A 13,241-nucleotide genomic window follows, 5' to 3' on the forward strand; every position below is an offset into this window, starting at 1 on the left:
CTTTTCCTATTTGGAACCAGTCTGTTGTTCCATGTCCAGTTCTAACTGTTGCTTCCTGACCTGCATACAGATTTCTCAAGAGGCAGATCAGGTGGTCTGGTATTCCCATTTCTTTCAGAATTTTCCACAGTTTATTGTGATCCACACAGTCAAAGGCTTTGGCATAATCAATAAAACAGAAATAGATGTTTTTCTGGAACTCTCTTGATAATAGTTGGTATATAAACCCAAGTTTTTACTATTGTTTTGCTTCATTCTATTTTCTTGCATGGTATTTCCAAAGGTAGTCAATTTTGATTATCTGTGGAGATGAAACTATTGCCTCAACTCAGGGATCTAAAACAGTATTATAAAGCACAGACTTAATAGATGAACACTATTATAAGGTTTGTTTTGGCTATGACTGGGGCAACCCAGGGCTAGCACATGGACACTTTCCCTGCTCCTTTCCTAGCATTCTATGTCCAGTTCATTTAGGTTTTGCGGCTGAGCACAGTTCTACAGTGTATTCTGCACAAGGCACCATATGAGTGGGTAAGGGACTGTGTCAGAAAGATGTCTTTTCCTAAAATACACATGCTGATACAGCCAGTCTCTAGTTTGCATGGAAGCCCTGTAGACTGGTAGGAAGCCTTGATCATAGTGTTAAAGAGTTTCGCCAACCAGGGGCAGTTCAACTCTAAAAGGAGTTCTAGAAGACTACAAAGACATCCAGGATCATATAGACGTCTCTAAGAATGGAGAACAATGAGTTAAAAGTTTGAGATGACTTTTTCCTCCCATTTATCTCAAATTATATCACCTGGGCAGGCAGCTGCCTTTTTTAGCTACTCAGATACAACCCTCTTAGAGGAGAAATTAGCTGTGGAGAACAGGGAAGTACTCTTATTTAACTGCTCAGTAATCAGATAATCTTCTCTGAGTAATCAGAAGTTGGTTATAAAGTAATTTGGCAACTAATAAGACTATGATGTTTTGGAGAATCAAGGTATCTTTAGATCATGATAAATTTAGCAATCTGTGTCTGATGTCAGCAAGAAGTCACACTTTTAAGTATATGAAGACTTTCTAGATCATCATCAGGAAAGAGAGTAGGGGTGGAGGAGAAGGTGAGCAGGGATGGGTATGATATTAAAATCATTACAGCATTCTGGCTCCTGAACAATCTAGAGACCAACAGCATTTATTCATGTCACCTCATCTGCCAGCTCTATACACACATCATCAACTTCAGTTCAGTTCAGTTCAGTCGCTCAGTCGTGTCCCACTCTTTGTGACCCCATGAATCGCAGCACGCCAGGCCTCCCTGTCCGTCACCAACTCCCGGAGTTCATTCAGGCTCAAGTCCATCAAGTCAGTGATGCCATCCAGCCATCTCATCCTCTGTCATCCCCTTCTTCTCCTGCCCACAATGCCTCCCAGCATCAGAGGCTTTTCCAATGAGCCAACTCTTCGCATGAGGTGGCCAAAGTACTGGAGTTTCAGCTTGAGCATCATTCCTTCCAAAGAAATCCCAGGACTGATCTCCTTCAGAATGGACTGGTTGGATCTCCTTGCAGTCCAAGGGACTCTCAAGAGTCTTCTCCAACACCACAGTTCAAAAGCATCAATTCTTTGGCGCTCAGCCTTCTTCACAGTCCAACTCTCACATCCATACATGACCACAGGAAAAACCATAGCCTTGACTAGACGAACCTTTGTTGGCAAAGTAATGTCTCTGCTTTTCAACATGCTATCTAGGTTGGTCATAACTTTCCTTCCAAGGAGTAAGCCTCTTTCAATTTCATGGCTGCAGTCACCATCTGTAGTGATTTTGGAGCCCAGAAAAATAAAGTCTGACATTGTTTCCACTGTTTCCCCATCTATTTGCTGTGAAGTGATGGGACCCGATGCCATGATCTTCATTTTCTGAATGTTGAGCTTTAAGCCAACTTTTTCACTCTCCACTTTCACTTTCATCAAGAGGCTTTTGAGTTCCTCTTCACTTTCTGCCATAAAGGTGGTATCATCTGCATATCTGAGGTTATTGATATTTCTCCTGGCAATCTTGATTCCAGCTTGTGCTTCTTCCAGCCCAGAGTTTCTCATGATGTACTCTGCATAGAAGTTAAATAAGCAGGGTGACAATATACAGCCTTGACTTACTCCTTTTCCTGTTTGGAACCAATCTGATGTTCCACGTCCAGTTCTAACTGTTGCTTCCTGACCTGCATATAGGTTTCTCATAGAGGCAGATCAGGTGGTCTGGTATTCCCATCTCTTTCAGAATTTTCCACAGTTGATTGTGATCCACACAGTCAAAGGCTTTGTCATAGTCAATAAAGCAGAAATAGATGTTTTTCTGGAACTCTCTTGCTTTTTCCATGATCCAGCAGATGTTGGCAATTTGATCTCTGGCTCCTCTGCCTTGTCTAAAACCAGCTTGAACATCAGTAAGTTCACGGTTCACATACGGCTTGGAGAATTTTGAGCATTACTTTACTAGAGTGTGAGATGATGCGATTGTGCGGTAGTTTGAGCTTTCTTTGGCATTGCCTTTCTTTGGGATTGGAATTAAAACTGACCTTTTCCAGGCCTGTGGCCACTGCTGAGTTTTCCAAATTTGCTGGCATATTGAGTGCAGCACTTTCACAGCATCATCTTTCAGGATTTGGAATAGCTCAACTGGAATTCCATCACCTCCAGTAGCTTTGTTCGTAGTAATGCTTTCTAAGGCCCACTTGACTTCACATTCCAGGATGTCTGGCTCTAGGTCAGTGATCACACCATCGTGATTATCTGGGTTGTGAAGATCTTTTTTGTACAGTTCTTCTGTATATTCTTGCCACCTCTTCTTAATATCTTCTGCTTCTGTTAGGTCCATACCATTTCAGTCCTTTATCAAGCCCATCTTTACATGAAATGTTCCCTTGGTATCTCTAATTTTCTTGAAGAGATCTCTAGTCTTTCCCATTCTGTTGTTTTCCTCTATTTCTTTGCATTGATCGCTAAGAAGCCTTTCTTATCTCTTCTTGCTATTCTTTGGAACTCTGTATTCAGATGCTTATATCTTTCCTTTTCTCCTTTGCTTTTCACTTCTCTTATTTTCACAGCTATTTGTCAGGCCTCCCCAGACAGCCATTTTGCTTTTTTGCATTCTTTCCCATGGGGTTGGTCTTGATCCCTGTCTTCTGTACAATGTCACGAACCTCATTCCATAGTTCATCAGGCACTCTATCTATCAGATCTAGTCCCTTAAATCTATTTCTTACTTCCACTGTATAATCATAAGGGATTTGATTTAGGTCATACCTGAATGGTCTAATGGTTTTCCCTACTTTCTTCAGTTTCAGTCTGAATTTGGCAATAAGGAGTTCAGGATCTGAGCCACAGTCAGCTCCCGGTCTTGTTTTTGCTGACTGTATAGAGCTTCTCCATCTTTGGCTGCAAAGAATATAATCAATCTGATTTCGGTGTTGACCATATGGTGATGTCCATGTGTAGAGTCTTCTCTTGTGTACTTGGAAGAGGGTGTTTGCTATGACCAGTGCATTTTCTTGGCAAAACTCTATTAGTCTTTGCCCTGCTTCATTCAGTATTCCAAGGCCAAATTTGCCTGTTACTCCAGGTGTTTCTTGACTTCCTCCTTCTGCATTCCAGTCTCCTATAATGAAAAAGACATCTTTTTTGGGTGTTAGTTCTCAAAGGTCTTGTAGGTCTTCATAGAACCTGCATGTATACTAACAGTGAGAGAAAGCATTAGGCATTTTTGGAAATACATAAATAAATTTGAGAATAAATGGTGAAAATAATTATCCTTAACTTTCCAATCCATTAACTTCTTATTAGGGTTATTAATAAGTTAAATTGTCAAAAAAATATTTGAGATAGCTTACAAAACAGCACAAAATAGAAATAAAATCAAATGAGAATGAAAATCAATTAAGAAAAAGCAGAAATATAATGGTTAAGAGATCCCAGGTCAGCATTTCAGAAAGTTTAATGAATTAAATGTCAGTGTGCAGTTATCTACATCTTAGTGTCTGCCTTTCCACATCATCCTGTGCCTAATTATTACTCACCCCAGGCAGCAATTACCACCAGGACTTTTTTAATTAAAAAAAATCTAATTCAAAACTTACCTGTAACATAAAATAAAATTTAGCATTTAAAAATATCATGTGTGTTGGTCACTTATTTGTGTCTGACTCTTTGCAACCCCATGGCCTGTAGCCTGCCAGGCTCCTCTGTCCATAGAATTCTCCAGGCAAGAATACTGGAGTGGGTTGCCATTTTCTTCTCTGGGGGATCTTCCCAAACCAGAAGTTGAACCTGGATCTCCTACATTGCCAGCGAAGGCACTGGCAACTCACTCCAGTATTCTTGCCTGGAAAATCCCATGGACGGAGGAGCCTGGTAGGCTGCAGTCCATAAGAGTCAGATACGACTGAGCGACTTCACTTTCACTTTTCACTTTCATGCATTGGAGAAGGAAATGGCAACCCACTCCAGTGTTCTTGCCTGGAGAATCCCATGGACAGAGGAGCCTGGCAGGCCATGGTACATAGGGTCGCAGAGAGCCAGACACGACTGAAGCAATTAAGCACGCAGGCACGAGTGTCCTAAAGTATCTTTTTAAAGAGGTTGTGGAAAGAGTGATGATAAAGCTAAAAATATACTTAAGAAAAACTCAAGTTCATCTGCTGTCCTAAATTGAAAATAGTAGTTGAAAATATATAGCAGTATATATGATCTTTTAGAAAATAATACAAGCTCATATGACAAAAATGACAGTCTCTAGAGTTTCTGAAAATTGTGTGCTTCACTTATGAGATTGATATCCTACATTTTTTCATGCAGAACTCAATGCTTTTTATTTTATGAATTTCTTCACACATAAAGTGCTTTTAGATATTTTTTTTAACAGTGGCATGACAAGCAGTATCATTTACACAAACACTGAGCTATTCCAAAAGTGGAATTCCTATTAATAGAGTTTACCAATTCTGTGTAATTCATAGTACTTGTAACTATATTCACTAATTCATAGTATATATAACTATATTCACTAATTCATAGTACTTGTAACTAATTTTGGTTGTTGTTTAGTAATTGAAAGCCTTCTTATTTATAGACTTTTTAAAAGTAAAAATTAACCTCCTAAGAGCAACTAGTCAAATGATATTTTTATAATGAGATGATTTTTTTTTAATAGAGAAAAATATTTCCTAGGTTCACAAAGGCCTCATGGTCAGAAGAAAGATCAAATAAACAGAGTTGTTGTTTGTCTTTTTCTTCTTTATCTTCCCAAGGAAGACTAAGGGCCACAGAGGGTGTGGCATACATAATACAGTTTGAATACTGTAATAGGTACAAAAGGAAGACTCAATCTCCCTCAGATTGATTTTAGGAAACATAAATTTAGGAAATAAGTTATGAAAATTGAACTCCTAGTTTATAGTTGAATCTTTTCTATTACCTAATATGGAATATATTTTTTGTAAGGAGTATTTATTAGTTTTAAAAATATGCAAATTAAGAAAATGGTGAAAAATTTCAAAGATACTCTTTTAAGTTATAAAGCTAAAAATCTTATGTAAAAATAACATAAGGGTGAAATATTTCAAAACCAGAAACAAATTGGAAAGAAACTATATGCCACCCCTCAAAGAAGGTCCAGAATTGGGTAAAGGAAACTTCATACAGATTTAAAGTTGCTTTTAAAGCATGCTAGAAGTTTGAACCCAGTTTTTTTAGACAGTATGTATTTTACATACTAGCTCTTAAATTAATTCTCCATGATTTCACCAACTGACTGCCCACTTTTTTTTACATTTAGTTGTTCATACTTAGCACTTTTTATCAGCATACCCATACTCTTCCACCTCATGTCCTTCCAGCACACCATAGTTTTGAAAGACTACATGAGCCTATTATACAGAGTGAAGTAAGCCAGAAAGAAAAACACCAATACAGTATACTAACGCATATATATGGAATTTAGAAAGTTGATAATGACAACCTGATATGCGAGACAGCAAAAGAGACACAGATGTATAGAACAGTCTTTTGGACTCTGTGAGAGAGGGAGACGGGGGATGATTTGGGAGAACAGCATTAAAACATGTATAATATCATATAAGAAACAAATCGCCAGTCCAGGTTCGATGCAGGATACAGGAAGCTTGGGGCTGGTGCACTGGGATGACCCAGAGGGATGGTATGGGGAGGGAGGTGAGAGGGGGGGTTCAGGATGGGGAACACGTGTACACCCGTGGGAGATGCATGTTGATATATGGGAAAACCAATACAATATTGTAAAGTAAAAATAAATAAATAAATAAAAAAGATTACATGAGACAGCTAATTCAGAGTAGGCATTAAAATTTTAGCTACAAGAAACCTATACTTTAAAAAGATCTAAGAACTGAGTACCCTTGAAGTAAAATGCATTTACTGCTTTTCAGGTTAAAGCATACCTGTGTTGTATCTATGTATGTCTCTGTGTGTCTGTGTGTGAGTTGGTCTCATGTGGGACATCCCAGAACACTCTAATAAATTTTCATTTTTGCATCTAAAAAAATAAAAATTAATCAAAGTGTAGATTTTTATTAGAGTTTTACTTCTGGGGAACATAATACAGAATGGAAAACATTTCTGAATATCTAGTTCTTGATGTAAAATATTCTCAATCTTAAAAGAAATATTTTTCTAAATCAGTGCTGTCAAAAATGTGAAAATAATTGGAATTTAATATCAGCCGCTGTACTATATTCACTTAATTACTAAAGTAAAGTAAAAACAGGCATATTAACTACAAAAAGAAGACAATTCAACAACACTGAAACCATGATTAATGTATGGAGAGTTAATAAAGACTATTGGTATAGATGAGATTAAATTCCTTTTAGTCTCACAATATCCATATACTGAAAAAATGTGCTTAGCTATAATAAGAACTTTTATCCAAGATATAACATATTAGTAGTAGAAACCCTAAAGTATTAATGTTATATTAGTTAAAAATGATTACAGTAATTATTCTAGGAATTGAAAAGGAGACACATTTAATATTCTCACTAATTTCTTAATTAGGGAAAGGTATGATCAAAGGAAAAAAATATGTTGCTCTCCTTAGTCAAAACAACCTAAGAAGAAAGATCAATGAAATTACAAATTTCTTAAAGATAATAATAAGGATAATATTTAGTATGATTAAAAAAGCAAATAATTTCAAACTAGAAAATAGTAATGACCCCTGATTCTACTTGGTGATTTACTTTTCTGTGTTTTGTTTCGCTTTTGAAGAGCAATGTTCTTTAATGGTATTAGAACAATAAATTCCCTATCCTGTTCATTCCATCCTTGACCTTACATTACACTGAATTTGTGATGGTATGAGATGACAGGTAAACTAAGTCATCAGTGACAGAACATGATTCCTCAAGAATAAAAAAAACTAAAACAATTTCAGATTATGAAAATTAATACTGATTTTGTTATTTACAATTATTCCAAAATCAAAGATAGGCCTACTGGGCAGCCTACATAGTTTACTTTTTTAAAATAATATTTATTTTTGGCTCTGGTGGTCTTTGTTGCTGCCTACTAGGAAGTCTACTAGGCAGCCTACATAGTTTAATTTAAAAAAAAAAATACTTATTTACTTATTTATCTTTGGCTGTGCTTGGTCTTCATTGATGCATGCAGACTTTCTCTAGTTGCAGAGGGGGCTACCCTCCAGTTGCAGTGCACTGTCTTTTCATTGCCATGGACTCTTATTGCACAGCATGGGGTCTGGGGCAAGCAGCCTTCAGTAGTTGTGGCTCACAGTTTCAGAGCACAGGCTCAGTAGTTGTGGTGCATGGGCTTAGCTGCCCCACGGCACGTGGAATCTTCCTGGACCAGGGATCAAACCTGTGTCCCCTGCTTTGGCAGGCAGATTCCTGACCTCTGGACCACCAGGGAAGTCCCATAGTTTATTTATTAGAAGAAGACATTAAAAAGTAACAAATAGGGGTAAGATACACGAAGCTTCTATCTTCCCACTAGATGAGAGATGTGAGTACATACTGAAAATAAATATAGAGAATTCAACCAGAGTTCTGAAGATGGCAAACATGAATAAAAATAGGAAGAGGAGATCTGTGGGGGAAAAGTCAAGGAAAATGTAATTGTAGAAGAGAAAGCACAGAGACAAGTTGATAATGCTCTTCCAGTATATTGGAGATTATTCAACAGGGCTGCTGACCAGCTGTTCCTAATCTTCCTTGAAATCATAAGTTGGAAGGGGTCAAAATTGTAATTTAACAGATTTAGATCAAGGAAGAGGTGAGGACAACAGAGGAGGAACAAAGGGCTGGTCCCAAAGAATATCCCAAATTCTATAGCACCAAGAAGTACATGCTTGCTTTAATTTTTTGTTCATAAAGGTAAGATCATCTGTTTAAACAATTTTTTTCATTGATCACTTATTTTTATCCTTTTAAAATATTAAAAATAAGTGAAATCTTATAAGATTATATCATCCTATTTTAAAGACAACTGCAAAGTGAGAGACAATAAAAGGCACAGTGGTTAAGAACATGGACTATGGATTCAGACATTTGTAGCTTTGAATCCAGGTTTACCACTTTCTACCTGCGTAATCTTGGATCTAATTCCTCTAATCTTTAGTTTATGGATATATGCAAAGTAGGATTATTGTAGCATATTGGTCATTTTGAGGATAAAAGAGATAATGTATATGTATGGTCAGAAATGTGGACATATAGAAAACAAAAATTGTAACAATGAATAGTAGGAGGACTATCATACAGCATGATAGTAAAAGTGGTTCATTCTTTCTATTGTCTCATGTCTTGGCAGCATAAAAAAAGGGGGGCCTATAAACAATATAAACCATTAAACTATGGCAGGGAAATTTTAGAGTAAAATTTATGCATGGTAGTCATTTTGTCCAGTATTTTGCCAAACTTTATGCTCATTTACCTCCTGGAGGTCTTTGAATGTTTTAAATAAATGGCATGAATTACTCAAAATGTATTTAGCACTTAAAGTATACACGTGGTGTGATGTGCCAGGGAGAGGTGGCAGAAGGCCTCTTGATGCTAGAGAGCAGGTCCCATAGGAAAGGCCAGCATCAGGACAGCAGTGGACTGAGAAGCAAACCAGCAGACAAAGATGAAGAGAATATGAGAACGAGAGGGTGATACAACTCATGCAAATCAGGAGGACTTGAAAGAGTAGAGCAACAGCAGTGTCAGAGCATCAGGCGAGCAGTCCATGACCAAAAGACATTAAGGAAGGGACAGCCAAGATAAACCACTGAGGCACTGGCACATGAAGCGCATCCTGAAACAGAAGAGATGCGTTGGCCCAGTCTTAGCTGCTTCATTCTACTCTCATGGGCAAGCAAGGCTTCAGGGACCCAGGTTTGGACATCTGCCATTGATTAAATTAAAGCTGTTGATTGGGTGGAGTATGGGAGGGGCAGACAGCTCTCTGGCAAAAACACCTTCTTGACATAAAGTAATAATGAGTTTTTCAGCCATTTGTGATCAATTAGTTGCAGTTTTGATACATGAGATGTTGATGTGGTGCTTTTAATTTATTATTAATACCTTATTTTAACTTGTGGCTTGTAAATGGTGCCTTTGACGTGACCACTTAAACCATGAAAGTGATCTTTATAAATAATTTACAATAGAAATAATAAGTGACATCTAGAGGGGACTGTGTATGGAGATGTGGTAATCAGCCTGACACAGGCTGCTTCTTTATCTGTCAGTCTGCTAAGTTGTATGTATTGTTTAATTATTATGAAGATATTAATGTGACTAGACTTCCTTTATCTGTTAGAGAAAAACATGTGGTATTGTTTTCTATATTTACAATGCAATTCATACTTTAAATCAACTGTGCATCGCATCTTTGCCTTGATATTGTAACTCAAAGGGGACATTTATGTCAAAAATACTCTTCTGAATAAATCAAATTAGCATGATCTGTGTTGTGGCATATGTGAAGAAGAGGCATTTTATTCAAATTTATTTATAAGTTCAGCAATTATTTTTAGTTCATTAGAACCCCACTTTTAAATTATCATACCCATGAAATTGACTCCTTAGACCATACAGATTCCTATATCTCTATAATTTGGGCTGTGTGTCTTTCTGTATTTTAAGTGTACATCATATTTTGTTTCACCTAAATAATTATTCTGTGGAAATATAATTGATTTATATTGTTGTGTTAATTTCTGCTGTATAGCCATCTAAATATTCAGAAAAATGTACTAATTGAAAATATTCTAGAGATTTATTTCTCAAAGAATAATTCTTAAACCATCAATGTTGTCATTGTTTAAGAACTTATTAGAAATACAAAATTAAGGTTCCATGTCAGAATTACAGGATTAGAAATTTGCAGGATGGGTCCCGGCCATCTGTGTTTTAAACAACCTCAAAGGAAATCTGATGCACACTGACTTTTAAGAACCACTAATCAGTGGATCAATTACTTCTTTCATTTATGTGACTTAATGTGATTAGTTAATTTGGTTAATATAAATTAATGTAATCTATATGACTTGGTAGCTACTGTGAGGGCTACACAAGGGATTAGTAATATTCTCCTTCTAGAAGATTATAATCTAATGTACTAACTCATAAATTAATAATATTACAGGAGTTATAATCACTATGAAGGGTTAAATAATATTACAGGAGTCTAACAAGTGCCATAGGGCAGTGTAGGATGAATTACTAAATTATAAAGAGGGTATAATACTGTCATTACACTGTAGTGAGTGTAATGTCTTTACATTACATCTTACACTGTAGTAAGAGACTAAAGAGTCAGACTTCCCACATTCAAATCCCAGCTCTGTCACTAATCAGTACCTACCTCAGAGGATTGTTGTGAGGCTAAGGGCATTAGAATAGCACCTGACATAATGAAGTCTATGTAAACGTTAGGCATTATTAATACTATTTTACTATGGTGAACAGAAAGTTCCATGAGAATACAGAGTAGCACTTTTTTAGCTGAAGGGACTAGAATGACTTAAAGAAAGAAATAATTTTATCTAGGCCTTAAAGTATGAGCTTATGTCAATGGGAGAGTAGCAAAGGGGAGGGATCCTGATGGCAAATGAGAACAAATGAGTAATCTTTCCTTCTAAGATAAAAAATTATACAGGTTCGAAATCTCCAGTGGTTCAGTTTCAATTCACTGGGAAAGCATTCTTTTACTTGGTTGATTTACAACATGCCTATCATCTTCCTTTAAAAAAACTGTTTATCAAATATCAGTTATGTGCCTTGTACTGAGAATCTGAAAATACAGTAATGAACAAAATGGACAAAGTACCAACTTTAAGTGTTTTAGGGACTAGAACAATGACTCAGAATAACTTTCAAATAAAATTTCTTAAACCAAAGAAATTATGGGAAAAGTCACATCAAGAACTGCAGACAGGCATATTTAAAAATTCAGTTAACTCTCTCTGCAACTGGAGCCCAGAATCTGATACTTGGTCAATTATATTAAACACTGATTCATATGAATGACCCTCTTGATAACAGAAATTTGCAATGATAGAAATAACTTTTAAATTATAGTTTTCTTCTATGCTTATTATTTTAAGTTTTGGAAAAGTAACTAATATGAGAAAGGGTCCAGTTTTTTTCTGGATCAGCACTGATGCCAATCTAAAAAAACATTTTTTTAACTAGGCAAAGAATTTATTAATCTTTGTTTCAGACCTTTGCCCCAAACTTCTTTAGCTTAATTGGCTGCAAAGAATGAATTGTATATAAGCAAAAACTGAAGAAACCTGCAGTGTCCAGGGGCTTGGGCTTAAAAATATTAAAGACCTACATTTTATCAGATCCATAAGCAAAATGTTAAAAAGCAGTCATAATAAATAGTGAAAGTGAAAGTGAAGTCACTCAGTCATGTCCAACTCTTTGCGACCTTGTGGACTGTAGCCTACCAAGCTCCCCGTCCATGGAATTCTTCAGGCAAGAATACTGGAGTGGGTTGCCATTTCCTGCTCCAGGGGATCTTCCCAACCCAGGGATTGAACCCAGGTTTACCCACATTGGAGGCAGACGCGTTAGCCTCTGAGCCACCAGGGAAGCCCATAATATAAAATAGCAGCTCCTAATAACTTCAAGATTTATCTTCTTCAGAAATTGACTCAATTCAGTTTGCTTCATTCTTGGAAGCCTTGTCAAAATTCTTGTCGAGATCTAGAACTTTATCATCATCATCTTCTCCAGTGGCAAGTGGTACTTTTCCATCCACAGATTTTTTGGGGGAGAGCTTCAGTCAGTCTCCTTAAGTCTAAGTCAGTCTCTTAGTCAGATTGTCTGTGACAAGTTTATTTAAGATCCTGGGTAGCATTTCTGTCAGCTGCTTTGTCTCAGTATGTCCTATAATGGTGAAAGTGTTTGCTGCCAGAGATGCCTGAACTTTCAGATTGTTAGTATGGCTCACTGTTCCTTGATTGGTGAACATACTCATTTCTACAAATGAGGTGTTGTTTACCCCTAACGTCTTTAAAGAGAACTGAAGCTTTTTGTTATTTTCTGTGGCATTTGTAAGAACCACCTTCTTCTTTCTGTGAGCAGTTCCTTTCCCAACAATGCACTGTCATGCTTGCAATTTGGCAAGTTTCCTCTGGTTCACGATAGCTTCTTTCATCTTGTTGGAGCAGAAGTGGGGCCACACAGGGACTAGGACTGGCACTCAGGTGGTCTTGGGCAGACCAGCTGAGATTAGGCACACACACGTGGGGACTCAAAATCTAAAAGTGTTTTTAACTCAGTTTTTCCTTTTCTGTGCCGACCCCTTGGAGGTTAGGGGAAAGATAGTGAATCAAAATGATATACTCTTTATTTTTCACTGTTAATCACTCTATTTTATTCTTTTACTTTCTTAGGAGCATATATGGTATGGTCTTTTATAGATAGCTAAGGGGAGAGAAGTAAGGCAAATTCCTTGACTTTGAAGATAGTGAGATACCATGCCAGAAACATTTTTGAAGAAAACTATGGATAAGCCACACAAACAGTAAATAATTTTTCTGCTTTTTACATTTCCTTTGTTTAGTACTAATCTAGGATGCAAGTTTTATGTTTGGCTCAAAAAAAAATCATAGTTGTATACTCCCTGAAAAACCTTGTCTCAGATCTGTAACAATGCTCACAAAAAATATTAATAGAAACAGCTCATCTAGTTTTTTAAGCCACGTG

At 36.8% G+C, this 13,241-nt stretch overlaps 1 protein-coding gene and 1 pseudogene across 12 annotated transcripts in view; one reads left to right on the forward strand and one right to left on the reverse strand.

Moving 5' to 3' along the window:
• MAGI2 (membrane associated guanylate kinase, WW and PDZ domain containing 2) overlaps nucleotides 1-13,241 on the forward strand; it is a 1,467,480-nt gene that overhangs the window by 223,337 nt on the left and 1,230,902 nt on the right. The gene's annotated exons all lie outside the window — the stretch shown is intronic.
• LOC107132394 (transcription factor BTF3-like) lies at nucleotides 12,143-12,690 on the reverse strand (annotated as a pseudogene).

This window comes from Bos taurus, chromosome 4, assembly GCF_002263795.3.
Source record: "Bos taurus isolate L1 Dominette 01449 registration number 42190680 breed Hereford chromosome 4, ARS-UCD2.0, whole genome shotgun sequence".
Lineage (NCBI taxonomy): Eukaryota > Metazoa > Chordata > Mammalia > Artiodactyla > Bovidae > Bos > Bos taurus.